This window comes from Pelodiscus sinensis, chromosome 12 (genome assembly GCF_049634645.1).
Source record: "Pelodiscus sinensis isolate JC-2024 chromosome 12, ASM4963464v1, whole genome shotgun sequence".
In the NCBI taxonomy this organism is placed as follows: Eukaryota; Metazoa; Chordata; order Testudines; family Trionychidae; genus Pelodiscus; species Pelodiscus sinensis.
In genome coordinates this window covers 24,443,510-24,470,757 of record NC_134722.1, presented here as the reverse complement: position 1 = coordinate 24,470,757, position 27,248 = coordinate 24,443,510, and the positions used below count along the sequence as shown (strand labels likewise).

At 41.6% G+C, this 27,248-nt stretch overlaps 1 long non-coding RNA gene across 1 annotated transcript in view; it reads right to left on the bottom strand.

Annotated features, from left to right (window-relative positions):
* Nucleotides 1-26,846, bottom strand: part of LOC142831152 (uncharacterized) — an 86,129-nt gene extending 59,283 nt beyond the window's left edge. The window contains exons 1-3 of the long non-coding RNA XR_012906818.1: nucleotides 26,737-26,846; nucleotides 24,333-24,394; nucleotides 14,680-14,819 (exon numbers count right to left, since the gene is read on the bottom strand). This is a non-coding gene — a long non-coding RNA (uncharacterized LOC142831152). The remainder of the gene's footprint in view (nucleotides 1-14,679; nucleotides 14,820-24,332; nucleotides 24,395-26,736) is intronic.
* Nucleotides 26,847-27,248: the final 402 nt, after the last annotated feature.

Here is a 27,248-nt window from a genome sequence, read left to right as displayed (position 1 = left end):
GCCCCACTGGGTACTGAGGCAGCACTGTTAATGGAGAACTTGGCAGGGGTGCAGTGCAAACTATTAAGTGCAGATACATTGGGACTCAGAGTGGGGCCTTCCCCACTTTGGCTCTCACCTTCACTTTTACTGCCAGCCTCTGTTACATAGCCCCCTTCCTCAAACACTGCCATCTCCTCTTATCCAAGAACTATGTACATCTCTGCCTCCCTCTATAATATCACTGTCTCCCTGACCTCCACACATCCCCGTTTACATGTAATCACTTCACTACACTAAGGGCAGGGTGGAGGGAGGGAATTTGAAAGACCCAGTATGTCTTCAAAAATCTGTTTTATCTAAAGGACTATAACATGCATTAATCATCATTGTATCATGATTGCATGGTGTCACTACAGGACAGAGCGAAGGTTGTTTAGGTGCCCTCATTGTGTAATTCTCTATTTTAACAAGTTTGGATTTCTTTCAAGTTTAATCAAATCTCTGAACGTCTTGGGTTTGGGGATAATTACAGAATCCTTGTAATGATTTTTACCTTAGCAATACTGATAAGTATTCACAACTTCAGCTCCATTTGAACTTTTTTTTCTCTGGGAATATACTGAGCTGGTTGTGTTCCAGAACTAAAATCCATTAAAATGTATTTCAGTGCATCTTTAACTTTTAATGTCTTTGCTTTGAAAATGTACAATAGTCTATCATGATTTTTACTTTTTAAAAATATTAGTGATACTTATTCACAAACAACAGTTTAACATGCCTGCATGCCATATGGTCCAACCTTTAGAACCTTTTAAAATATTTTGAGATACTTCCCTTCAAAAGTGAGCAACAGAACACAGACCTCACATACAAAGTTTAACAGAAGCTTGAACTTCACCACCTTACACAATGCCATATTTCTTTGATTAAAGTAGCTCCATTCTGACTCAGGATATGCCTACACCGCAATTAAAAACTGACAGCTGGTCTGTGCCAAATCATTTCTGCTCTCAGGGCTCAGGCTAATAGGCTGGTGAACTGTGGTCAGTGGGGACAAAAGACCCTTCAGGCCACTGGGCAATGTGGTGGGGGGAGGCTTGCCAAAAGGGGTGTGGCCTCAGGTGAAAGAGGTGGGGCTAGGCTAGCCTCCCCAAGGAAGGCCTCAGCATTGCTTCAGCAAGCTGCACAGGACTCCAGTGGCAATTTAAAGAACCAGGGGCTCTGGCTACTCCCACTGCTGTAATAGCAGCAACCAGGACCTCCAGGCACTTTTGAATCACTGGACCTTGGGGCAGTTGCCCCCTTTGCCTCTCCTCCCCTCTGTTGGCAGAGTTGACTGTGGTGTAGTCATTAAGGCTTGAGCGGAAGTCCAAGCACTAGGACTCCGTGAGGTGGGAGGCGCCCAGAGTTCAGGCTGCAGCCCCCTGCATAAACATCAGCAGTGCAATTAAACAGCCCCACTGCCTGAGTCCCCCTAAGCCCAAATGAGCTGAGCCACGGGTGCCTAATTGCAGTAGATACAAACCTTCAGAGTCTGACAAACAAGTGCCTTGGACAGTATACTCACTAGGTGAAACATTCCATCGTACTTCCATTTACTTCTTAGACTCAAGATGAAAAGCAAAAGCCTGATAGCTGCAGAGAATCCCACTGAGTCATAATATGGAGTTCCTATGACTGCAGACATGGGAGCTAACTAAACTGTGTCCATGCTACTGAAAGGGAACCAGAAAGGAGAGTGCAATCAGTAGTCTTCCCTTGACCAGGATATTCTCCTTCAATGTTGGATATGGTAGTTAGAGGGGATTGGACAGGCAGTAGGGTGTGCTACTGGGGGCTATAAGCAGGGGCAGAAATTATTAATTCCAAAAGTGGAAAGGCAAGGGTAAAACTGTTTTCTATGACTACCAAAATGATACCCTGGATCCCCAAAATCAATATTAGAATCTCCCCATCAAGATGCAGAAATGTCTAGAGAGCCCCCATACACAGAAACCAATCTTACACTGTGATTACCAGTTCTTAGATTTAAGTTCAGCTGTGCATGTGTAAAAAGCTGGAAATTCTCTCTCAAATCTCCTGATCCGTGTTTTCATTGAATTTAGGCTCTTGCTTCAAATTTCTGCCATTCAGGTATATGCACCAGTGATAACATTTACTTTTTTCAATGATTTTGGCTCTCTTAAAAAGGGCAGGCTGCTATCACAGGTGCACTTCAGAGAAATGCTGCATAGGGTTTCCAGCACATCTTTGCCAATGCTTTGCAATCATGATCTACAACACCCCATTATTCCTGTGTGTGGGCTCCTTCAGCTGAAATTGACAATATTGTGAATCATGCCACAGTGTACTGATTTGGACAAACATCCACTACTGACTAGGTCAACACAACTGAACATTCTTCCCTGGTAACACAACTCCAATCTGAGAAGCTTGTAGTGAGCATTGAACCCGCTAAGCAAAACGTCTCATAATTTTTCTTTCCAATTCAGCCACACATTATGTACCCTGGCTTCCATGTAAAAGATTTGTGGCAATTGCATGATGTACGAGGTGCCATTTGTAAAATATTATTTAGTGTAAAACATGATGTTTTTTTCCATTGATTTACAAGTTGGATTTATAAATCTACGCTTCTCACAGGTTGAGTTATATGTCTTGCCTCTGATTTATAAAACTTGCCAGTAAATCTTCAGCAGAAAATTTTGATTCAGAAATCATTATTTTAAGCATTAGATTTAGCTGAAACATTCAACTGCTTTATAGGTCCCAAAATCAATTTACATAACACAATCAGGATTTACAAATTCAATAACAGATTTACAAATCAAACTGAGAAATTCCTAACTAAAATATTTTGATTTACAAATCCTCACTTTGCACTTAGGATACAACTGACTGATTGATAGGATTGAAGCTATACAATAATGATCTAGTTTATGAAATCCTACTTTTACTGTAACGCAAAGTTCTGATTTATAAATGCTGATTTGCAAGCTAGGCCAGGAAAAAATCGTTTAGTGCATTGCTACTTGTGAATGGCACATACATGCAAGAAAAGGGAGATATTTTTGAGAGGGCCCAAGTGAACAAAGCTACTACGTTCAGAAGCAGAGAAAACAGAGACGAAAGTTTCACAGAGCAATAAACACTTTCTTTATTAATTTGTTTTTAAAAAATAAGCCTAAGACTTGAAAATAAATCATTTATCTTTCCTGCCAAATTTATTCCTTGAGCTAAAAATATTTCACTCAAGTGGATTGATAGCCTATAATAATTTTAGGAGTTTACAGGAAATGACACAAGTATCCTTACCTATCCCTTGAGGAAATTTATTCTTCCCTCATATACCTAACCCATTCCAGCTTTTAGGTTCCACTAGGATGACATTTATTTGCATCATTTCAGCCTATGTATTTTTCAAGTATCTGGAGTCTAGAAGGGAAATAAAGAATGATACAAGTAAATATTTGAATGCCCAGATCTGAATAATAATCCAAAAATGTTAAATGGCCAGTAAATTAGTTAAATATTTTAGATGCTTGAAAAATACTTCAAAGGTTCAAAATGGATTTGGGCACACAAAATATTTCCAAATACTATAAATACAAAACGTGGTTGCCAAGCCAATACTAAGTACTCAGACTGCTTGGGTTTAAATAATCCATTTTTAGCAATAGCTGAATTTTTTGAAGTGTTTAGGCAATCCATAGAGAGAGAAGAAATTTCAAACATAAATGAAAATTCAAAATTTAGGGTAAATGCTTGGAAGTAACTTAAAAAACCCTGCACAACTTTTGTCCATCTCTATGCCTCTGAGGGTATGTCTACACTACAGACGTTAGTTCGAATTAACTTTGATAGGCGCTACACTAGCGCTTAGTTCAAACTAGGTAAACCTCATTTTACGAGGACTAAGCGTAGTTCGAACTTACTAGTTAGAATTAAGGGGTGTGTAGCCCCTTAATTCGAACTAGTGGGAGGTTAGCCCTCCCCAGCTTTCCTTGGTGGCCACTCTGGCCAACACCAGGGAAACTCTATTGCCCCCCTCCTGGCCCCGGCCCCCTTAAAGGGGCACGGGCTGGCTACGGTGCCCGTGCCAGGTGCAAGCCTGCCAGCACCCAGCTAGCACACCCTACACCTGGCATGGCTCGAGCCAGCCAGCCGATGCCCCCCAGAACTCCTCCTCTTCCCAGGACCAGGCTGCTGGCTCCCGGGAGCTTGCCCGGGACCACAAGAGGCGGGCACCCGCCTGGTCTAGTGCGGACATCGCGGACCTCATCCATGACCTCCGCACTAGGCACAGGAAAGTGGCCGTCTAGGGCAGGAGAGCTGCCAGCCTGGCCACCCAGGAGCAGGTGTGCATGAAAATCAAGGTGGTCCACTGAGACCTCCGACCCTGAGCCCTGAGCTTACAATGGCCATCCTGGGTCAGACCAAAGGTCCATCTACCCCAGTAGCCTGTCTGCCGACAGCGGCCAACCCTAGAGACCCTGGAGGGGATGGACCGAAGACAGTGACCAAGCCATTTGTCTCGTGCCATCCCTCTCCAGCCTTCCACAAACTTTGGCCAGAGACACCACGCCTACCCCCTGGCTAATAGCACTCCATGGACCCAATCTCCATCACTTTATCTCACTTCTCTTTAAACTCTGTTCTAATTCTAGCCTTCACAGCCTCCTGCAGCAAGGAGTTCCACAGGTTGACTCTTTGCTTTGTGAAGAACAACTTTCTGTTACTAGTTTGAAGCCTGCTACCCATTCCTTTCCTTTGGTGTCCTCTAGTCCTTCTATTATGGGAACTAATGAAGAACTTTTCTTGATGCACCCTCTCCACCCCACTCTTGATTTTATAGACCTCTAGCCTATCCCCCCTCAGTCTCCTCTTTTCTAAACTGAAAAGTCCCAGTCTCTTTAGCCTCTCTTCATATGGGACCTGTTCCAAACCCCTCATCATTGTAGTTGCCCTCCCCTCTCCCAGCCTCTCTCTTCCCCTCTCCCACCTCCTTTTCCCAGTCTCCCCCAGTTTTGTTCAATAAAGACAGGTTCCATTTTTGAACACAATTGTCCTTTATTTTGTACATCAAGAAGAGGGGCTAGGGAAGGGTAAGTGGAAGGAGGTGAGGGAGGAATGGGGCACGAGCCCCCGATGGGGAGGATTGGGCTGGCTCTGCGGGCTTCTGAGGGTGGAACCTCTCCTGCAGCCCCCCAATAGCCCCCTCTCCCCAGATGGCAGCCTGCGGCAAGTGCAGCCGGTCTGATGGCCGAGTGCTGTGATGTGCCCAGTGTGGGTACTCAGGGCACTCCAAGCCAGGACTGCTTTGCAAGCGGGGCACCCCTGAGAACTGTCTGTCCGGGGTGGGGGTTGGATCCCTTTAAGCACAGCCCTCGGCTAGCCTGAGACAGCAGCTCCACGCTCTAAGTCCTACTCTGACGCCCTGCCGGCACTGCTTCCGGCCATCCTTAACCTCAGTTCAGGGTCCACTCAATGTGGACATGCTAGTTCGAATTAGCAAAACGCTAATTCGAACTAGTTTTTTAGTCCGGATGCGTTAGTTCGAATTAGCTTAGTTCGAATTAACTAATTTGAACTAAGTTAGTTCGAATTAGCGCTGTAGTGTAGACATACCCTGAGCAAGAATTCTGGTCCAGAAGCCAACATCTCCTTTAGCAGCTCTCTTGCTCAAAAGACACAAAATATCTATTTGGGGATACCGGAAACATCCTAAAATACCGCTGCTGTCTAGACATACCCTGCTGTACTGGAGTTCCACCATAGCAATGAGTCTGACAGAGCAGAATAAAACAGGATACGATTCTTGGATTATATTCCAAACTCTAGCACTCATTCAATGGGTGTTGTGACATATCTAAATCCACATAGTGATACAATTACCCCTCTGTACAATCACAGAATTATAGAACACAGAATTATAGAACACTAGAAGGAAGGGACCTTGAGAGATCATCAGGTGCAGTCCCCTGCTATCATGGCAGGACCATCTACATGACCTCTGACGGATGTCTGTCTAATCTGTTTGTAAATATCTCCAATGATGGAGATTCCACAACCTCCCTAGGCAATTTATTCCAATGCTTAACCACCCCAACAGTAAGGAAGTTTTTCTTAATGTCCGGCATAAACCTCCCTTACTGCAATTTAAACCCATTGCTTCTTGTCCTATCATCAGAGGTTAAGGAGAACATTTTTTCTCCCTCCTCCTTATAACATACTTTTAGGTACTTTAAAGCTGCTATCATGTCCCCCATCAGTCTTCTCTTTTTCAAACTAAACAAGCCAAGTTCTTTCAGTCTTTCCCCATGGGTCATATTTTCAGGACCTTTAATCATTTGTGTTACTCTTCTCTGGACCGTCTCCAATTTCTCCACAATTTCTTTTCTGAAATGTGGTGCCCAGAACAGGACACAGTACTCTAAATGTGACCTAATCAGTGCAGAGTAGAATGGAAGAATGACTTCTCGTGTCTTGCTCACAACACTCCTGTTAATGCATCCCAGAATCACGTTTCCTTTTTTTGCAACTGTGTCACACCACTGAATCATATTTAGCTTGTGGTCCATTATGACCCTCAGATTCCTTTCTGCAGTACTCCTACTCCTTCTTAGATAATCACTTCCCATTTTGTAGAGCATTTTGCATTTGTCCTTATTAAACTTCATCCTATTTATTCCAGATCATTTCTCGTTTGTCCAGATCATTTTTAATTATGATCCTATCTTCCAAAACATTTGCAACCCCTCCCAGCTTGATATCATCTGCAATCTTTATAAGCGTACTGTCCTTGCCATTATCTCAATCACTGATAAAGATATTGAATAGAACCAGTCCCAAAACTGATTCCTGCAGGACCCAACTCGTTATGCACTTCCAGCATGACTGGGAACCATTGATAACTACTCTCTGAGAATGGTTATCCAACCAGTTATGCACCCACCCATTAATGGGTATGCTAACATCTACCTGCTGTATGGTCGCATTGTGAGGTTTCATTAATGGAAATTTTGGGCATTGGGGGTGGGAGGTCCATCAAAGTGCTGATCTCTTTCTCTCTCACACATGTGTACACACACACACACACACACACACACACACGCATACCCCTTCAGGGAAATATCCAGAATACCTGCCATATTACTTGGAAAAATGTAAACAGGATGTATATAAAAAAGTGCCAATCTTCAATATCTTAGGGTATGTCTACACTACCCCGCTAGTTCGAACTAGCGGGGTAATGTAGGCATACCGCAATTGCAAATGAAGCCCGGGATTTGAATTTCCCGGGCTTCATTTGCATAAGCGGGGCGCCGCCATTTTTAAATCCCCGCTCGTTCGAACCCCGTGCCGCGCGGCTACACGTGGCACGAACTAGGTAGTTCGAACTAGGCTTCCTAGTTCGAACTACCGTTACTCCTCGTGGAATGAGGTGTAACGGTAGTTCGAACTACGAAGCCTAGTTCGAACTACTTAGTTCGTGCCGCGTGTAGCCGTGCGGCACGGGGTTCGAATGAGCGGGGATTTAAAAATGGCGGCGCCCCGCTTATGCAAATGAAGCCCGGGAAATTCAAATCCCGGGCTTCATTTGCAATTGCGGTATGCCTACATTACCCTCCTATTTCGAAATAGGAGGGTAGTGTAGACATACCCTTACAGATTTTTGTTGATGGAAAAGTAGTTCATGAAAAATATGTATACATTGTATTCCCCTTTTGATTAGTATTTTACTTACAAGTGTACTGGATTTTTATAATGTAATTTTAGTTTTACTTGTACTATGGGTGTAATATGACTTTCCACCTTTGTAAAACACTCAGAAGTTTACAGATGAAAAATACTCTATATGTGTAAGAGTAAGAGATATGATTACATTATCACATATCTTCCTGAAACAATTGGGTTGGTTTTACTGTCAGATTTTTAGTAGAAAAAACAGTTATAGTTATTAGCACACAAGTTAGAAACACATTTATAGCTTGTACCAAAGCCTGTTTGAGGCAATGGAAGTGTTTCCCTTGACTTCAATGAGCTTTGAATTGGACCTCTAATCTTACTTACAATTAGACAAAATAGATCAGATTTTCTACCCTCAGCCTGTGAAAAGGTGCGTGCAAAAACATGCACAGCTTTGTGCACTTGGTTTACATTCACATTTACCATAACTGAGTGGGCAACTATGGATGTGATGCTTAATTAGCCATCTAATCACTCGGTTTGGTGCATGTGAGTGTTCAGTTACTGCAACTGCGCACAACATTGTGGTAAATGCATATTAAATTTTGCCACACAATTATGCTTGTAAAGTTCCAACAGATGTGACCCCTATATGTACATTAAAATAAGAGACTGGTGACACAATATAAAGCTATATAATACTGCATTGTGCTAAATATAGTTTAAAGTATATAATTTGAAGAACAGAGAAGGTAGTACATGCTGGTTATGAAACAGCATTTGATTCATAACAGCATGTTAATTTGACTCTGACTAGACTATCAGTACATTAGGCCTGAATTTGACATGCAGGAGAAAACCCTGGTCACCCTGTGGCAGTTGGTTGTGTCATTTTAGCTAGTGCTAGCGTTTTGAGGCTCTTTGACTATAAATAGGGATACTGCCTTCCAATGTGCCATTAGAGCTGGGATCTGAGACAAAGCAGCCAGCAAGGCTCACTCACCATTTACCCTATACAAATTTTTCCTTCCCATTTACAAACTCAGCCCAGATGGCAAAAGATTAGGTCATGTTGACATTAAATCACTTGTAGTAGCCAATGCCTAATCTGTCAGGCTCCCCCTTTGTCTCCCAGGCATGTAATTTAGCCACATGTTCACATTTCTTTCTGGAGTCACTCCAGTGACATCAGTGCAGCTACGTTAAAGATGAGTTTATGCCTCTCAGATTCCTCAGCTGCAAAAATCTACTTACTCATTTCTAGCATCTAACCCTGGACTGACTTGCAGTGTGACATGGGAATGTCAGTTCCTCTCCCACTGAACTTCTGTTTCCTTTCTGTAAAATGGGGCTGATGGTCATACTTATCTACCTAGCGACCCAACTCACTGTGGACTAGGAAGTCTTGTAAGTCAGTCTATGTATAATCTTTTGCAAATGTAAATATGCTCTTTCTCTTTCTTTGAGCCGCTATGATGCAGATTACTAGCTCTCACCATCACAAAATATGTAACTGATCTTCAGCATAAATTTTACTTTAACATCTTCATAATCTTGGTGTTTATTTTATCCTTTCAATACTTGAGGTTGGGTATAACATCCCGATTAGCTATTATTTTGACAAAGTTGCTGTGGTTGTCATTAAAAAGTCAATATTTAACTGACACACCACCTCAGGGTGCTTGAAATACTGTAGTATTTCAAACTTGAAATCAGTAATATCTGTTATCTCCCCACTACCACAGAAAGTTGACTTTTGAGCCCTACTGTCCATCTCAGAACTGAATATCCTATCACTTACTCTGGTTTAAATAAGCATAATTACACTGAAATCAGATGACTAAAGGTATGTCTAGACTACATCCCTCTTTCGAAAGAGGGATGTAAATTAGACATATTGAAATTGCAAATGAAGCCGAGATTTGAATTTCCCACGCTTCATTTGCATAATTGCATCACAACATTCTTTCAAAAAATGCTATTTTGAAACTGAAACCATGGTCTAGACATGGTTCTTTCGAAAAGAAAAGCCTTTTTTGAAAGATCCTGTACTTCTGTACTCCATTTTTTGAGGCGTATAGGATCTTTCGAAAAAGGCTTTTCTTTTCAAAAGAACCACGTCTAGACTGTGGTTTCACTTTTGAAATAGCATTTTTTAAAAGAATGCTGTGATGCAATTATGCAAATGAAGTGCAGGAAATTCAAATCCCAGCTTCATTTGCAATTTCGATATGTCTAATTTACGTCCCTCTTTCAAAAGAGGGATTTAGTCTAGACATACACTAAATTCAATCCTGATGTACCATCATTGACTTGAGTCCAGCATTTGGCCCGATGAAATGACACCAGCATAAAACTAGTAAAAATGGGAAGAGAATTGATAATATATTTTGGCCTGTACTACACTAGACCATGCAGGTCAGTTTAAGGTAAGCCATGCAGCTATGCAAAATGCACAGCTGGATTCAACATACCTCTAAGCCAAGCTGCCACAGTAACTATACTGCAAGAGGCCAATGGGAGCACATGCTCCCGTTGGCTTCTCTTACTTCTTGAAGAATGAGGAGTATAGGATACTAGTGGGGGCAGCCCTAAGTATTTGATTTGGGGGAGTCTACACTAGACCCGCTAAATCGAACACTAGAAGATTGACCTCCACTGATCTTATCCGTAGTGTAGATGTTCTCTTTGTAACTCTGCATTTCCCTAACTTCTGGTGATTAAAAAGAAAAGGTGTGTGTCTAGTTACTGAAATAAAGTTTGAACCTCTGGATTTCATAACCGAGGTCTGTTTAAAGTCCATATTCTAGTCCCAAAGGCAGTTCTTAAATGCAACAGAATTTGAGCTGCTTGCAGTATTGCCTGTAGGGTACGGAGTTTGTTATAAAAAAAGGGAGGCCGGGTGATTAAGAATAACAAAAGGCTGGCCATTCAGGTAATTGATGGATCATTAGATCACCAAGAAAACATTGCCAGGTACTCCACTTAAAAGATAGGGAGGAAAAAAGAGTAGGAATGAGTGTTGTGCTACAGGTATTTGCATTTGGACCACTGCTGTTAAACTTTTCATAAATGTTCTTGAAAAAGGAGTAAACAGTGACTAATCCAAAGCTGACTGCAAAGAGTGGGTGATTGGGCAACAGAAGGGAAAATGGAATTCAGTGTTGATAAGCGCAAAGTAACGCACATGCATATGGAAAAATATAATCTTCACAATAGAAAGAAAAATGATGGGGTCTAAAATAGCTGAAACCATTCAAGAAAGAGATCTTGGAATCATTATAGTTAATTCCCTGAAAACATTTGCTCAATGTTCAGTGGCAGTTTGAAAGCTAAAAAGCTAACAGAATATTGGGACTCATTAGGAAAGGAATAAATAATAAGACAAAATATAATATTGCCTCTATATAAAGTCATTGTATGCCCACATCTTGAATATTGTATTCAGATTTGGTCACCTCATCTGTAAAAAGATATATTGTATTTGGAAAAGGTACAGAAAGAGCAACAGAAATTACTAGGGGATAAGGAACAGCTTCTATATGAGGAGAGATTAACAAGACTGGGACTTTTCGGCTTGGAAAAGAAATGACTAAAGGGTGGGGGATATGTTAGAGGTCTTGAAAATCACGAATGATGTGGAAAAATAGAATAAGGAAATGTTATTCATTCCTTCAGTTAACATAACACAAGAAGATGACTTATAGGCAGCAGATTTAAAACAAACAAAATGGGCAACAGGGGAGGGATAATGATGATTGCCTCTTGTGTTTATTCCTTCTGAAGCATGTGGCATTGGCCACTGCTGGAAGACAGAGTACAGGGCTAGGAGGACCATTGGTCTGACCCAGTATGTTCTTATATAGAGCTGAAATTTATCTGTTCCCCACTGTAATCCACTAGACCCCAATACCCGTCTGGATGGGGTCTCTCTCTCTCCGCAGAATTAGTAACAAAATAAGAAGATATATTAAAATGTTAAGGCTAACCAGAGTCCCTAAAAGACTTGCCACAAGATGTCGGAATATGGTAGTGGTAGAGCTGAGTGGGTCTAATATTTATTTAATTTTCTTTTTTTAATATAGGAATTAGGTACAGTGCTCCTGTCAGCCAACTGTGAAGTTGTCTGCCAAAAAAAGTAGAGTTTTCCAATGCCTTAGTAGCCCCTGGATAGAGATGAGGGGGGCGGTGAATGGGGTTGTTTCCCTTCCTGACCCATTTGATGCTTCGCTTGTACTGAGCTTCTCAATAACACTACTAAAGCCTCTGTCCTCAGGCCACCCCCTCATGCTCTCACTCTCTTCCCCCCACCATCATGGCATGCACAGTTTGCCCCCCAATCAATCTGAAGTGACGCCCCACCTTTGAGGAGGATATGAGACCAGCCATTTCAATAAGAGCTTTAGTGCAAGGGATATACATTCTTTGGATGTATTCTTTATATATTTATTTCTTAAAATGTGCTCTATATTTACTCCTGGAAAACACATCTTACCATCTTAATAGTTCCACCTCATAACCCCTTTTTAACCTTTTTTTCAGTCTTTTAGACATAAATGATCACCTGCCTTCTTAAATTCACTTCAGAACACTAGTTAGAGTAGCATTTATGCCTACAGTGCAGTTCAGATGTATATTCTGACAGTCATTTTCACCTATTTGTGAAGTCTGCAACTGTAGTTTGTTTGCAATGAATTTTTGTGCCGTGCCAAATCCCACTCTAGTAGAAGAGTTTTCACTGAGAGTTGTGGCTTTATAATTGGCTCTCCCAATTCAAACCTAATTTTTTATCTATGTTTGGTTACCCTGAAGTGATTTCCTGACACGTGCCCCTTTACTAAAATTATCAAATTTTTAAAAACCTACTTGGCCATTTTTCTCGTACTGAGTGCAGAACTCAGGACAGACACACACACACCAAAAAATAAAATAGTATCTACAAAATAATAGCATAAAGACAGTTTCCTTCTTACAGATGTGTCAATATTTCCGTGTTTTAATGTACTCTGAAGTTCATCAACTACACCCATTCAGAAAAGATAAATAAGACTTTGAGAATTACTGAATTATGTTGTTGATCTCTGTACATCACAAAAGTATTTTAGCGCAAAAATTTCCATAATTCAGATGCTCACAGTCCAAAGTTTCTAAAAAAATCATGTCTATGTATTGTAGTAGGCAGGATTTAAAATGCTGCTGTAATATTAGCAGTTTATATCATAGTACCATCAATGTTAGAGATGTAAGAAGCCTGTTAGGACATCTAGTCCTTTCTGCTGATAATACTGTGTTGTTCCCTATAGTGCATTTTCTGGGGTTATCTCCAGTCAGTGTTTTTAAATGTCACAAGTGATGGGGTTTGAACTACTTTCCTTGAGAGACTATTCTACAACCCAACAGAACTCACCATTAGGAGGCATTTTCCCCTGCTGTTCACTATAAATTTTCCATTGTTTAAAGTATCACACTGCTTGTAGTTTTCCTCTCTTGGGTAACCCAAAGCAATTTCTCCTTTTTCCTTGGAGTCCAATTTTTGGGTCTGCTAAAGCTATTTTGCATCTCAGCGGTAGCACAAAGTAGCCTTGAAATCAGTTTAAGCAATCAGTGGAAGAATCCTCAGGTTGTGCAGAGACATTTTCTGAGTATCTATATCATTTCCCCTCTGGCATAAAGGGTCTGACCATTAGCAGTACCACTATATGTGTAGTTCAGAACAGCTTTGAAGCCTTTTTTTTTTCTGCCATATTGCACAGCAGAGTCTTGGTAAATTTGCTCTTCACTCTCAGCCTTGTCTTACTACTTCCCAGGTTTCTCCCTCCCTTAGAGTATTGGTGTCTGAGTTTATTTTTCCCTAGTGTATTACCTTACATTTATATAGCTGGCATTCCTCTTAGTTATTTCCTTTGTATGCTTCTAATCTCTCTGTTCCCTTCCTATTATTTCTCACTCTTCAGTGGTACTTATCATGCCTCCCAATTCAGTATCATCAGTGAATTTCGTTAACTGGTTGTTTACTCCCCTCTTCCAGATCATTAACGAAGATGTTAAATAAGCCTGGACCTAACATGTTCTTTACTAGGAACCTCCCCTACACTCGATACATTGCCTTTTATTGTTATCCTTTGCACAGTCGGTTAGCTGAGGATTCAATACACGTGGCAATGTGTCTACGGAAGCTGATTTTACTTAATTTTTCAAATAAGATTTTGTGAGGGACAACATCAAATGCCACACTAAGATCCAGATATATTGTATCTAGCGCATTTCCTTCAACCAGTACTTTTTAAAAAGCAATCAAGATTGTCTGGCAGGGTGTATCATTTATAAACTCATACTGTTGTGGTACTAGCAATGTAGTATTTAAAGCTGCCTCAATAATTTTGGAGTTTTGCTTTGTTTGTTTGTTTTACAATATCCATGTTTATCTACAGTAGATGCGTTTCTTTACCTTGACCAGGGGAGATCAATTCTGGCCCTTCAGCTGACAGACTCCAGGCTCTCCTGGGGTCTATCAGCCAACCCGACTGGGCCCCCTCTAAGCTCTATGTCCCTGCCAGGCTGTCCTGCCAGCCCAGCTCTCCTCCTGGGTGCTGGAAGAGGTGCCTAATCAGGGGCATTGAGGCCAGTGGCTGGCCTCCAGCAGCTGAGTTCCCTGCCCTTGGGCCACTGGCCCCTGCCAGGCTCTGCAGCTGGTCTTGCCTAGGGATGTTAATGGTTAACCAGTTAACTGGTTACAGTTAACAGGTAGGGGCTGGAGCAGTCCCCCTCCCGCCATGAACAGGGGCTGCTCCAGCCCTACTGGGCCTGGGAGGGGGGGCACTCCAGCCCAGCCATAGTGGCCTCTTTCCACAGTGTTGGAGCCACTCCATTCTGTCCATTGCAGGTGGGGATTGCTCCAGCCCAGCTGTACTAGAGCGCTCCCTGCCCCTGCCCATCCTGCCATGTAATCAGTTAACCTGGTAAATATAACATTTAAGCATATATCCGATTAAATGGAATTTTACATACCTAGCCTCGCCCAGCCCCTGGCCTCCACACTCCCGGCCGGGCTCTGCTGCTGGCCCCGGCTGTGGGCTCCCTGATCTTCTCCCAGCTGCCAGCCCCCTAGTTCCACTTCCAGCCACTGGACACCCAGAGAGAGGTTCAACCTGTGCAAAAAAAAAATTTTTTTGCATGATTATGTTTGAAGCTAAGAATTTCCCACACTGCAATCAAGGGTAATGGCAACAACTCACAGGTGTATATATATCACATAAACAAGTGAAACATTGATTATGAGGACTGCAATAACAGTCCTGTATCCATAGCATAATCTTCTCAAGTGATATTTAATCAGGTGAATATTTACATCTTAAAAAACATGAAAGGGGAAAATGTTAATGACTGAACTGTGTGGAGGAATCGCAAGGAAGAGGATACAAACAAGTGCTTACCACCAGAGCGATAAAATAAAGGTTTAATTTAATATATCCTTACAGCACTTGGGGAGGACCAGCCACAGGCAGTCAGTTGGTGTAAACTGACAAAGATCCACTGAAATTGATGGAGCTACTCTGATTTACATCAGGTGAGAACTTGGCCTCCTAATTTTTTTCTTGCCTTCACTTTTTCTATAGTTTCCATCAAGTGGTCTGCAAAGAATATACTCCAGGTAGCTTTTTTTTTTCAGGCTTCTCATAGCTTGAGTAGAACTTGTGGGCAAGCGGTAGAGGGGGAACAGGGATGAAATTCCTGGTACTTTTACTGGGAACGTGGCAAGTCCCAAATAAGCTGAAATGTTTAATGTTGCCAAAAAAATTCTACTACTATTTGTATTTATGAGGCTCACACTCAACTTATGAGCTTTAATTAACATTTCTTACAATGAAGGGCCAGTTCCTATTCACACAGTGGGATTAAGGGGCTTCTCATGCCCTACCTGAGTGAAATCAGAGAATGGAATTTATGTTTGTCAAATAGGATTTTGACAAACTTGGGTGGCAAAGGATAAGAATGTTCAGAGGTGAAATCTTGGCTCCAGTGAAGTCAATGACAAAATTCCCATTAACTTCAATGATGTGGTAGGATTTCACCCAGGATATTTTATAAGTGCAGAAATTAAGAGGATTGAGAAGGGTTTGAGATGGAAAATCAACATCGGTTACTGATATCCTGCTTTTAGGTTAAGAGTCCTGCCCCATTAAGAATCATTTTAATATGGTCCACTCTTGTTGAAAAATGGCATTTCTGCTTAATAGTTCTGCTGAGGTGAGACAACTCAGCACTAATTTATATCTCCACTGGATTTTTTTTTTTTTTTTGTGCCACCATGAAGGGAAATACAATAGGAAGAGGGTAAATTATTTGTTCCTTCACACTGAATTGCTTCAGACATACAAACTCTTATGTTACTTTCCATCCAATATAGAAACAGATTTGTCTACAGACTGTATTACACACTGAAAAATATTACCTCCATGAAGTTAGCTATGTTTTTGAATGAGCCAATGACATTAAATACACAAGGAAATTCAGTAATTATTAAGTGTTGTTAACTGTTGAACACTGGAATACAAGATGCTCCAACTCCTTGGGCTGTCAAGTAGGAAGTGCCTGTATAATCCAGCACACTGCTTATGGTTTGCTAGTTGTCATGAATTCACAAATCTAGAGCCCTGGTAATTGAGTTCTGCTTTTTCTTTCTCAACTCCAAATATTGCTGAACCAACCAAAGAGATGGTGAAATGTCCATACTTTGCTTTGCTTAGAAGTCCACCAAAACTACTGTCCTTTTTGCTATGTATCCACACTCAGCACACCCTTATAGTCCGCTAGAGTTGTCCATGAAACACAGGCATGAACAACCTGGACTGGATTTACATAAAATCTCAGTCAAATTCACTTCCCTCTTCATTATTTAGCTGAAATATAATTGTTTTCTGAGCCCAATAATCCTGCTTTGTTTTCTGATAATCTAGCCGCTTTCATCAGCTAGTGACTTTCTAGATGTCATTTGGGAAAAAATTAATAAGATACAACAGATGCACCTGCAAAATTTTAACTAAAATATGTGTGTTCCATTGGAGGGATGAATTCTGCAATGTCAGAAGCCCCACTTTTGAGACCAAGGACATGTAGATTCATGGCCGGCCCTCAACATTTTGGCACCTGAGGCAGGGAGCTCAAATGATGCCCCCATTCTCCCTCGCTTGGGCCAAAACTTTGAAAGGTCTCAATTCTTATTCCTGTTCTACTCCTCTCATGGTGCATGGTACTTTCTGTTATTCCCTCTCACCTTTTCTCCAGCCTGCCTGTTATCTCTTTTGTGCCCTCCTTCCTCCAGCACACCATTCCATCATCTCTGTGCATCTAGAGCAGAGAGAATACATATGCACCAGCAGCGGACACAATTTTCTACACTCTGGGTCCTAGTTGCGCCCCCCCCCCCCCCCCCAGTCTGGCACTTGAGGCAGCTGCCTTAGTTTGCCTCATGGTAAGGCCAGCCCTGTGTAGATTTCCAGTCATTTCCTGAGGGAATGATGAGTGAAGGTGTTTCATTTTTTGTGATTCTTGCCCTGAATTTTTTTGCAAGTTGGTGTCATGTGATGAAAAACCTCCCTGAATTTAGTAGCCTATTCCATCACCATTTCATCGCTTCTTGTTACTGCAGTTGTTATATTTCTTTTGGTGTGTTATTGAATAGCTGCAGAACATATTCATCCTGGATTGATGATATCTCTATGGCACACTCGATGACTGGATGGCTAATTGGCTATTATAGCTGTAGCTCACAATAAGATATTTTTACCTTATCTGAAGGCCTTTCTAAGAAGATCCCCAGTGTTGGGAAATGATAATTTAAAAGTTTATTGATTTCCATACTTGCTGCCTGGGGATTTAATAGAAACATGTTTTCCTTATCTAGTACTAAAGTTTGGAGATGCATGTTACACTTAGAATGTTAGATTTTCCTACCCCATCAAACTTAATTTGAATTGGGACTGCTGTTTGAAAATGGCACAGCTCTGTTTTCTTTTATTTGTGAAGACAATAGAGGGTAGTACCTTTTCAACTGCTATAACCACTTCTTTCTTTATTTTTTGTACTGGCTTATGTGCAACCAATCATTTGGAAGTAATGGGAGATTAATTTCCTATCACAGTAAAAAGTTCTCTGGCCATTTTTTTAGACTCTAGTACAATTAAAATCTGGAGCCTCAGTGCAATAAACTTGTTCATTTGATTCTCAGACTTCAGGGCAGAGTGGCAATTTGATTCGCAATCTCTAGTCTAGAGGATTGATCCCTAAAGGCCAGGAATGATGGCTTAATCACACCACAAAGCTACAGTGATTAGGCCTCAGACTAAATGTAGATCTGCAGTGAATGCTGGTGAACAGGCTTGTGAGCTAGCTGTTGCTCAGATAGTAGGCTCTCACTTCATTATAAACCTGACCATGTCCAAAAGACCTGTGCCTGGATCATGATCAGTGGAACTGGACTCAGGGCCCATTTTCATTGGCAGAAGTGTTATTGGTGAGACACCAGGAAAACAGGTCCCATGGGGAGTTAGCTTGGATGCAGTGTAGTCACATGCACAAAGCACTGAACTATTATTCACAATTTGGGAGGTCAATGTCCGGCCTGATACAAGAGGCAAGTCAGCGATTGGCAGACTGAAGGCCCACCTACTGAGATATGACATTCCAGAAACGGTATCCATTGATAATAGACACCAGTGGCCTCAGAGGAATTAAATTAATTTGCAGGCAAAGGGCGTGTGACCATCACACCTCCTCCCCAGCATTTCCACAGAGTATTGGTAAAATGGAATCAGCTAAGAAACTGTTACACAAGGCTGTTTCTTGTGATTCCCACCCTCAGCATTTTTGGCACACAGCAAAACCCTGTTAAAGCCTCTATATTGCCCCCTTGTGGTTCAGCATGGCCGTGTTCCTCCTGATGCCTGGTCTCTGAGGCTATGTCTAGACTACGCCCAGAGGTATCCTGCAAAAACCCTGCCAAGTCTAAGGAACGAGTTTGCTCCTCTGCTTTTTTTTTTTGCAGAAGAGCAAATGCGCTCTTTCGGGGAGCCCTGTATAACTCATTTCACAAGGCATAGGGGCTCCGCTGAAAGAGGAGGAGGCATTTCCACCATTTGGCCCCATCTGGACAAAAGCGAAAAGCGATAGAAAAAAGCTACGCAAATTGCGGAATGCAATTTGCATAGCTTTTTCCGATAAAGCCCCATAATCTAGACCCAGCCTGACTGTCACCACCTCTTTCAGAGTCCAACACAACCATACATTAACCTTCCACTTGAGTCCCTATCCCTTTTAGTGTATTAAAGTCTATAAATTAAAGATACATAAGAACTCAAAACAGGATGAGACTTTGGAAACACTCTAAATTTCTACTCAGGGCCTGTCTTCTAACAGCCACTCGTTTGCTTTGGGTCTGCTGGTTCTGTCACCCCACACACCCAGAGTCTTGTTCAGCCAGCATGCTCTCACCGACGCCAGACTGAAACCAGCCTTCCCTCACCAAGGGAGAAATAGGGCTTTGCTCCCCTTCCTGGTAAAAGCCAAACTGTGTAGGCCTTCTCCTATTGACTCCTCTCCAGATATGATATCACAGGCTTTTAACAACCTGACCCTGTCAGCATAGTTCCTTTATGCCCCATTGAGGGGAAGGTATAAAAATCAGGTGCAAACAGCACTTTTCTACTTTCTAGTAATTCTCCATGCATTCAGGGAAATCCCACCCTGGGTGAGGGGAAGATCGTGTTTCATTTGCTGTTCTGCCTGGGCTATAGAGCATGGCCATGGAGACTGAAGAGGTTATCACAAATCCAGACCTTCTCACCTTCTCACCAGGTCACATTCTTTTCTTGCTAGCCCTCCTCCTGCCTCAATATTTTTAATGTTGCCCTTACTGGCCGAGGAAAGATTGTGGGTGCCTTATATCTCTTCAGCCTCCACACTGCATAAATGCCCCATGACAGATCCTTGGACAGGGCCTTTGTCCTGTTGCCAGCACAGACCCTGGAGTGAATCTGACTCACTCTTTACAAATTATATCTTACACATTTAAGAAAGTAATACTTATCATCATTAACTAGATAAGTTACAACAGAAAACCACTGTGGGTAAAATGATGACATAGCTAAGACAGATGAGCCTGAAACAGCGTGACCTTGTACGGCTATTTCTGTGGTGAACTTATGTTTAAAAGTAACAAAACATAAGAGCAGGACTTGGCTGAATATATATGCTACTGAGCAACTTTGGGCATAAAATTAGCAGCACAACAATAAAATAAGCCAGGATAGCATGAATGTGCATGAGAAAACTTGATTTAAACTGCCATTTCTGATTCTACCAGTGGTGATATGGGCCTGCTGATGTAGGCCAGCTGTACTTAATGGAGAAGACATTTCCCTCTGGACAAGAGCCAAAGAGGGGTTCTCCTACCACCATCCCACTGGGTTTGAGTTAGAGCCAGTAATCTGGAAGCACTAGGTATCTATTATCGGTCAGTGACCTCCAAAACTAGTCAAAAAGGAAACTAACATCTCTAAGGAGAATAAGTTTCATTTTACACTATGTGCTGTATGAGGCAACGTGCCTGTTTTATCTCAGATCATATTTGGGATAAAACCCTAATACACAGCACTCTGTACCACAATGTTCTCAAGCCTCAAGCACTGTGATTGTAGCAAGAATTCATTTGTGTGTGAGATTTGAAACATTTGTATATAAAGAATATTCAAAAGCAAGTGTGAGCAAAGTCCAGCAAATGACTCAAGCTGATTCTCACTCCGATGCCCTTTCAGAACTCTCTACCGCCAATGTTAAAGCAGAGTGAACTGTTAATTTTAATGCTTTCTCTAAGCTTCAGTTTTAATAAGCGAAAATGATGTTCTTATTTGCAGTAAAGTGGTGTTATAAAATTCTGTCTGTCAAGCTCATTTTAAAACCATGGAAATAAATGATCTGACAAAATCAGGCTATTAGACAAGTGAAGAAGAGTGATTTCCATAAAAGTAGAGGAGCTGTTCCTTAATTTCACACTTGGTAGTCTTTTGGGTCGACTAAATTTTTAAATAAGTGATAAAATTATATTAGCACAATTGCTTTTTTATAGATTTTTTTGGTCATTGTACTCTTTTTCAATCCCTTTATTTTAACTCAAACCATTCTGCTGAAAGGTTACCTCTCAACTTATGTTTCCTTAAAACAGTTTCTGCTCATACAACAGAACAATAGGCTCACAAATCCTTCATAAAGCACCCAGAATGACCACAGTGACCCAAAAGTATTCTAAAGTGGAAGGTTTGTCTCATTAGAGCCACATAGCTGAAACACTTGCCCTGTGCAGCACTTCTGATTCTATGCCCAAATAGACATGAGCTAAGAAACTCGACAGAGATGAGTGTGCACATTGAAAGATTTTTCTCCGGTGCACAATTTCCATTGTCTACAACAAATATGCAAAACCAAGAAAAACTAGAAGACTTGCAATATACTCTCACCAGAAAACAGTTAAGCATGACACAGATTCCACCTGGCTAAATAGACAACCATCTATTTCTGGCACCTAGTGAATGAAAACCATACACACAGTGGGCATAATCTTGCGAGGTGCTATCTTCATCAATTTCAGTGCCTCATACCTCAGGGCCCTAAATGGGGAAATGTGACAAATCAACACCTGGGCCTGCTTCACTACAAGAAGCTTCCTGTACCAAATGGTCTCTTTCAGCCCCACCTTGAGAGATGGGTGGCAACATTTCTGCTGCAGACATCCATTGAGTTTTCCATCAGGGAGGCACTAGATTGGAGTTCTCCACATCAAACCATGCTTCAGCCTCTTCCCAGCTCAGTTAGGCCTCCTATTTTTGAAGGGATGATAATGCCATACAACCCTCTCCCTCAAGTCACTTGACATTGCCACAACCACTCTTCGCCCCCCGAGAACTTTCCACAGCGATGCCAAGCTTTCTTCTGGCACAAGCCAGCTTTGAACCATGGAGTGGGCCTTGACGTTTGTGTGCAGAGCAGAATGCCACCAAAAAAAAAAAAAATTAATCAAAAGGGTGAACACCAAATTACCTCAACTGGTTTAAATAATATAGCAATGTAGAGGCCATTAAAAAAAATCTTGACCTTCTACTAGGCCAATGACTCCACAATTGCTTTTGCTCTCAATGTCATTTGTTTGCTGGGAGCGGCAAGCTAATACATTGATACACAGGTTGTGACATGCTATTTGAACATTAGCCTGCTATAATTGGTCACGTCATCATGCATCATATTTACAATATACAGGAAAGTGCCCTGAAACAATTGTCTTACAGATCTATCTCATATCACAGAGGAGCTTCTGGGACTGTTATCCAGCAGCATCCAATTGTGATGCACATTCCTGTTGAGTTCTGAATCTAAATATCACTGTCATCTTAGTAGTAAGTGATAGATTAATAACTTCCTGCTGGCTTGCAAAACCGACATGTACTGTGTATCCCAGTGAACGGTGACAATCCAATTTATTGCAATTGAGCATGCTCAAAATAGAAAGTCTGCTCCAAAGGAAAAAAAACTTATTTGTAAGCGGGGGGGGGGGGGGGGGGGCTAATAAAGTATGCAATTCCTTGTCAACATTCCACCAAAAGGGATGGGAGTTATGTTACAATAGATTGTTTTGAAAAAATAAAATGACTAATTTCTTTAGCTAACTAACAAATAGGATATTCAAGACCTTGAAATTCAGACAAAAAAGATTCCAGAACCTGGCAGTTATGTTACATAAATCACAGCATAAAAAATCTTTGGCAAACCTCTTCTCTCCTCCCCCACACTTTAATAAAATTTCAGGAAAAATTCAGAAACAAGTTCATTGCACACACACACAGAGCAGCTGAGCTCTATCACGGTTGAATTTCAATGCAATTAGGCGCCTACGTCCTTTAGTTTCTAAGCTCAGCCAACATATTTTTTCCTATATTTTTCCCGCTATTTGGTCTTAGAGAATTCAATTGCTCTTTAGTCACAAGCCCAAACTATGAGAGGATTCTTTATATCTTCAGGTAGAGCACAAAGGTAGGTGCAACATCACAACATTCTCTTAACTATTGTCTTTGCAGGACAGAACCACTGACCCTTCAGTAGGGTTGGTTAATGGCTAAGGGTTGGGTTGCTACAAGTCATGGCTGAACATCATCAGGCTGACCCAAGAGAACAACAAGATTAATATGATAGACTTTTAAAATAACAAAGATAAGCCCTTGCTATGTAAAAGCTATGATCCTTAGCAGAGACATTCTAGAGGTGGAGGGAGAGAGAAAATTACTACATCCATAGCACTTGGCACTCTGACCTTGTCATGTTCTCACAAACTAAGCAGAATTAGGCTGGGAGAGGAGATCCCAAACAAATTAATCTTGGACACTCCTCCACCCCCTACATACTATACTGATTCAGGGGGGCTTCGCAGGTGTGCCATAGGTTGCAAAAATTTGCAGACTCTGGGCCTTAGGTGGGTGCAGCATATGAGGTTGATGATTCAATACTGGACATGCAGTCCTTGAAGTAAGTCATCACTCCACAAATACCCTGCAGTTTGTGCTCCCAGTACTATTTTTCAGATAAGATGGAAAACCAAGCAAATTGTAATAACAATATTGACAAAGTTATTCAGAGGCCGCTAAGCCCTTTTTAGATTGTTAATCCCAAACTGTTAGCCAAACTCCAGTTAGGGTTACTGCATTCAGCCTCGCTGAATTCCCAATGTAGTTGAAACAGAAAACAACGTTCCTCTTCATTTTCTGCATTCTCTGGTATTACAAGCAAGGGTTCGCTCTGGCTTAATGGGCTGGGTAGAGAATTTGGGTTCATTAGAAGTATCTGTCTGTGTAACAGACATGCAGCTGTTTGACTGTAGCAATTTGTTTTGGACTATGCTCACCACATCCAGATGGCTCTCCTCTTATCTTCCCCCGTAATCTTTTTTCCTCTTGGTAACATTTTACTTGTGAGGCATTGTAAAGACCACTGCCAGACCCCATTCTATGTACAAGTGGCTTCCCACAGACTATCATATCAAAATTTCATTCCTTATTTTCAAGACACTCATTGACGTGGTCCAAGGATATCTAAAAGCTCTGTGATGAGAACCATGATAAACAAGGCTGCGACTCCAGCAATGAAATGTTCTATAGTAATGTTCCCCATGCAGGAGACAGAACTTTCTCAAGGGCAGGCCCTCTATCGTGGAATGAACTTCTCCAAGAGCTAAGGATCATCGCATAGCTCACCATCTTCAGAGCTAATGCAGAGTCCATTTCTTTGACATTATCTGCTCTAACATAATCACAAAGCAACATGTACATTTTAAAAAATAATCTTCCAAACAACATATTTCACCACAGATACTCGGGGATAGGATGAGAGAACAAACACATGATAGCCGTTAGTCACACTACTTAATGAACTACTGGAAGGAATGCAGGTACTGCAGTTGTGAGGATGTTTCATAACCTATACAGAAGAATAGATTTATGGCAACTCTTCTGCAGACCTACTTGCCCTGTCTTACAATAGGTCATGATACCAACAGGAAGAGCAACCAACAGATTCTTACAGACACAACAGACTACTATGCAGCATAATAAAATTCCTCTTACCTGGAGCTGAGAAAACACAAAGTGGTAACAGTGCATCTGGCTCAACTCCACACACTCCTTTTCTGCAAAAATGAATACAAACAAGCAGGTTTGAGTCACCCCACCAACACAATGGAGCATAGACATCCCGGAGGTGCCTATCTACCATAATCCAGCACATGGCTAGTAAAAGAAGAGAATTCTAAAATAAAGCTCTCTCTTAAAATTTAAGCTTCTCTGTACAGTCCCAGTCTTTGAAAGATCCACAAGCCTGTCCTTAAGCCCTTGTGATATATGTCCATTCATCCAAAAGTAAGCATTGGACGTATGTTATTTGTTAGTCTCAGAGCAAGTTTTCATAGCACAGTGGTAAAACCTCCTGAGCAGTCTCTTCACTAGTGTCTACATAGTTGTTATCACATGCGCTGTCTAGACTACGCTGAAGTTTCGAAACAGGATATGCAAATTCTACAGGATATGCAAATTCCACGTATTTTCTTCCGATCTCACTTTCGAAAGCAGAGCTTTCTTTTACTCAAAAAATGAGGTTTACGCTGCTTTTCAAAAAAGGGGGATTTTAATAAAACTGCATCCCAACTACTTTCATTTTCAAAAGCTCCACTTTCGAAAGTGAGATTGGAAGAAGATATGCAATTTCCCTCAGAATTTGCATATCCTCTTTCAAAACTTCAGCGTAGTCTAGATGAGCCCTATGTGAGCAGGGAGAGCAGTGTTCCCTGTAAGCTGTGAGCCCACAGCTAGAATTTTTGTTTCTACTAGTGGTGCACATCTGAACATGCCTCAATGCACATAAAAATTATTCTGTGCATGGATGGAAAAGATAAGAGGGAACATTGCTGATGAGAATTACTACAGTATGGATACTCACTTTTCTAACATGGGCAAGGTTATTATATATTTCCCTCTGACATTACAGTCACTGACACCAATGAGACTAATATCCCAATGCTGATATTTGGACAAATAAATAATTGTAGTAACATTTCAGGATTTAGGAATGACCAGGGATTTCTTTGTTTTCCTTTATTTTTCTAGTTTTTCATCTACAGTGATATTGCTTGGTGCATATCTCACTGACACTAGGAAAAACTGGAAGCAAATCCATTGACATTAATGGAGTTTCATCACTGTCAGTCAGATCAGAATCAGTGCTGATTTTGGTCTGTTACATTGAGCATTAGGTAGAATTTAGGCTTATTTAAGTTTCAGCCTGATACAATGGACTGAATGGTTTCAAAATCTCGGTTCTGTCTAGTATTTATAGATACTGTGCAGAATCTGGGATCACTCAAATTGTGAAGAAAAAAATACTGCTGAAGAAACAAGGCAAAATTTATTCCTACTGTTTATTTCACACTTCATTCGCCCTCCCTGTTTTTATTTACCCATTTAGGTTCTGCCTTCTCCCATTTTACCCATTCACATTTCAACTGGAGGCAAGGTGACAGTTTTGTCTCCTTCCCCAAGGCAAGTTTGCTCAGCTGCTCTCCTTACCTTGCCATTCTCCACTCTTGCTCCAAACATAGGGTATATCTACACTACCACCCTAGTTCGAACTAGGGTGGTTAATGTAGGCAACCAGAGTTGCAAATGAAGCCCAGGGTTTGAATTTCCCGGGCTTCATTTGCATGTTGCCAGGCACCGCCATTTTTAAATGTCCGCCAGTTCGGACTCCGTGCCCGCGGCTACATGCGGCACGAACTAAGTAGTTCGGATTAGGCTTCCTATTCCGAACTACCGGTACACCTCGTTCCACGAGGAGTAATGGTAGTTCGGAATAGAAAGCCTAATCCGAACTACCTAGTTCGTGCCGCGTGTAGCCGCGGGCACGGAGTCCGAACTAGTGGACATTTAAAAATGGCGGCACCCGGCAACATGCAAATGAAGCCCGGGAAATTCAAATCCCGGGCTTCATTTGCAACTCTGGTTGCCTACATTAACCACCCTAGTTTGAACTAGGGTGGTAGTGTAGACATATTCATAGTTATTACTGGCCTAAGAATTTCCCTTAGAATCATAGAATCATAGAGCTGGAAGAGACCTCAGGAAGTCATCAAGTCCAGCCACCTGCCCAAGGCAGGACCAATCCCAACTAAATGAACCCAGCCATGGCTTTGTCAAGGTGAGACTTAAAAACCTCTAGGGATGGAGATTCCATCACCTCCCTAGGTAACCCATCCCAGTGCTTCACCAACCTCCTAGTGAAATAGTTTTTCCTAATATCCAACCTAGACCTCTCCCACTGTAACTTGAGACCATTGCTCCTTGTTCTGCCATCCTTCTATGACCCCAGGACTCAGCCAGTCTAGATATTTTCCCTGGCCTTAGGTGGACTCCCTCCTTTCTGCCAAGGAAATACAACAAAACATTTGGGGATGGGTCCAAGAAATAAACATTTTCTAACCTTGAAGTTGTGTGTCTTTCCCATCTGTTCAGGTTGGCACCACCCTAGTTTTCAGACAGTGAGAGTAGTAAGATTGACTCCAAAATGCAAGATTTCACTTCTACTCCAACATGAGGCCTGATTCTTCTCTCGCTTATACTGGAGTAATGTAAGGGATCTCTCCACTGAAGTCAATAAAGAGACACCAGTGTAAAACTGTGCTGAGTAAAATCAGGTCTTAAGATGCATGGAAACATGAACCACAATGATCATGAGACCTTCAGCGGTGATGACCACAAAGTCACATGAGAATCATCCTGTTCTGAATTTGCCTTGGTTCATATCCCTCATAAAACCAATTGGAAAATCTCCCATTAACTTTGGGGAGGGGTTGGTAAGAGTGTGCAACATTTCACCCCCAAAATTTCACCATTCAGGGGGGTCAGATACATTTTCTTACAAAATATCCTCTGTGTCCAATTGTGCCTGTTTCCCCATATTAAGTATCTAATTAGCCAGTATCTTCTTTCCGT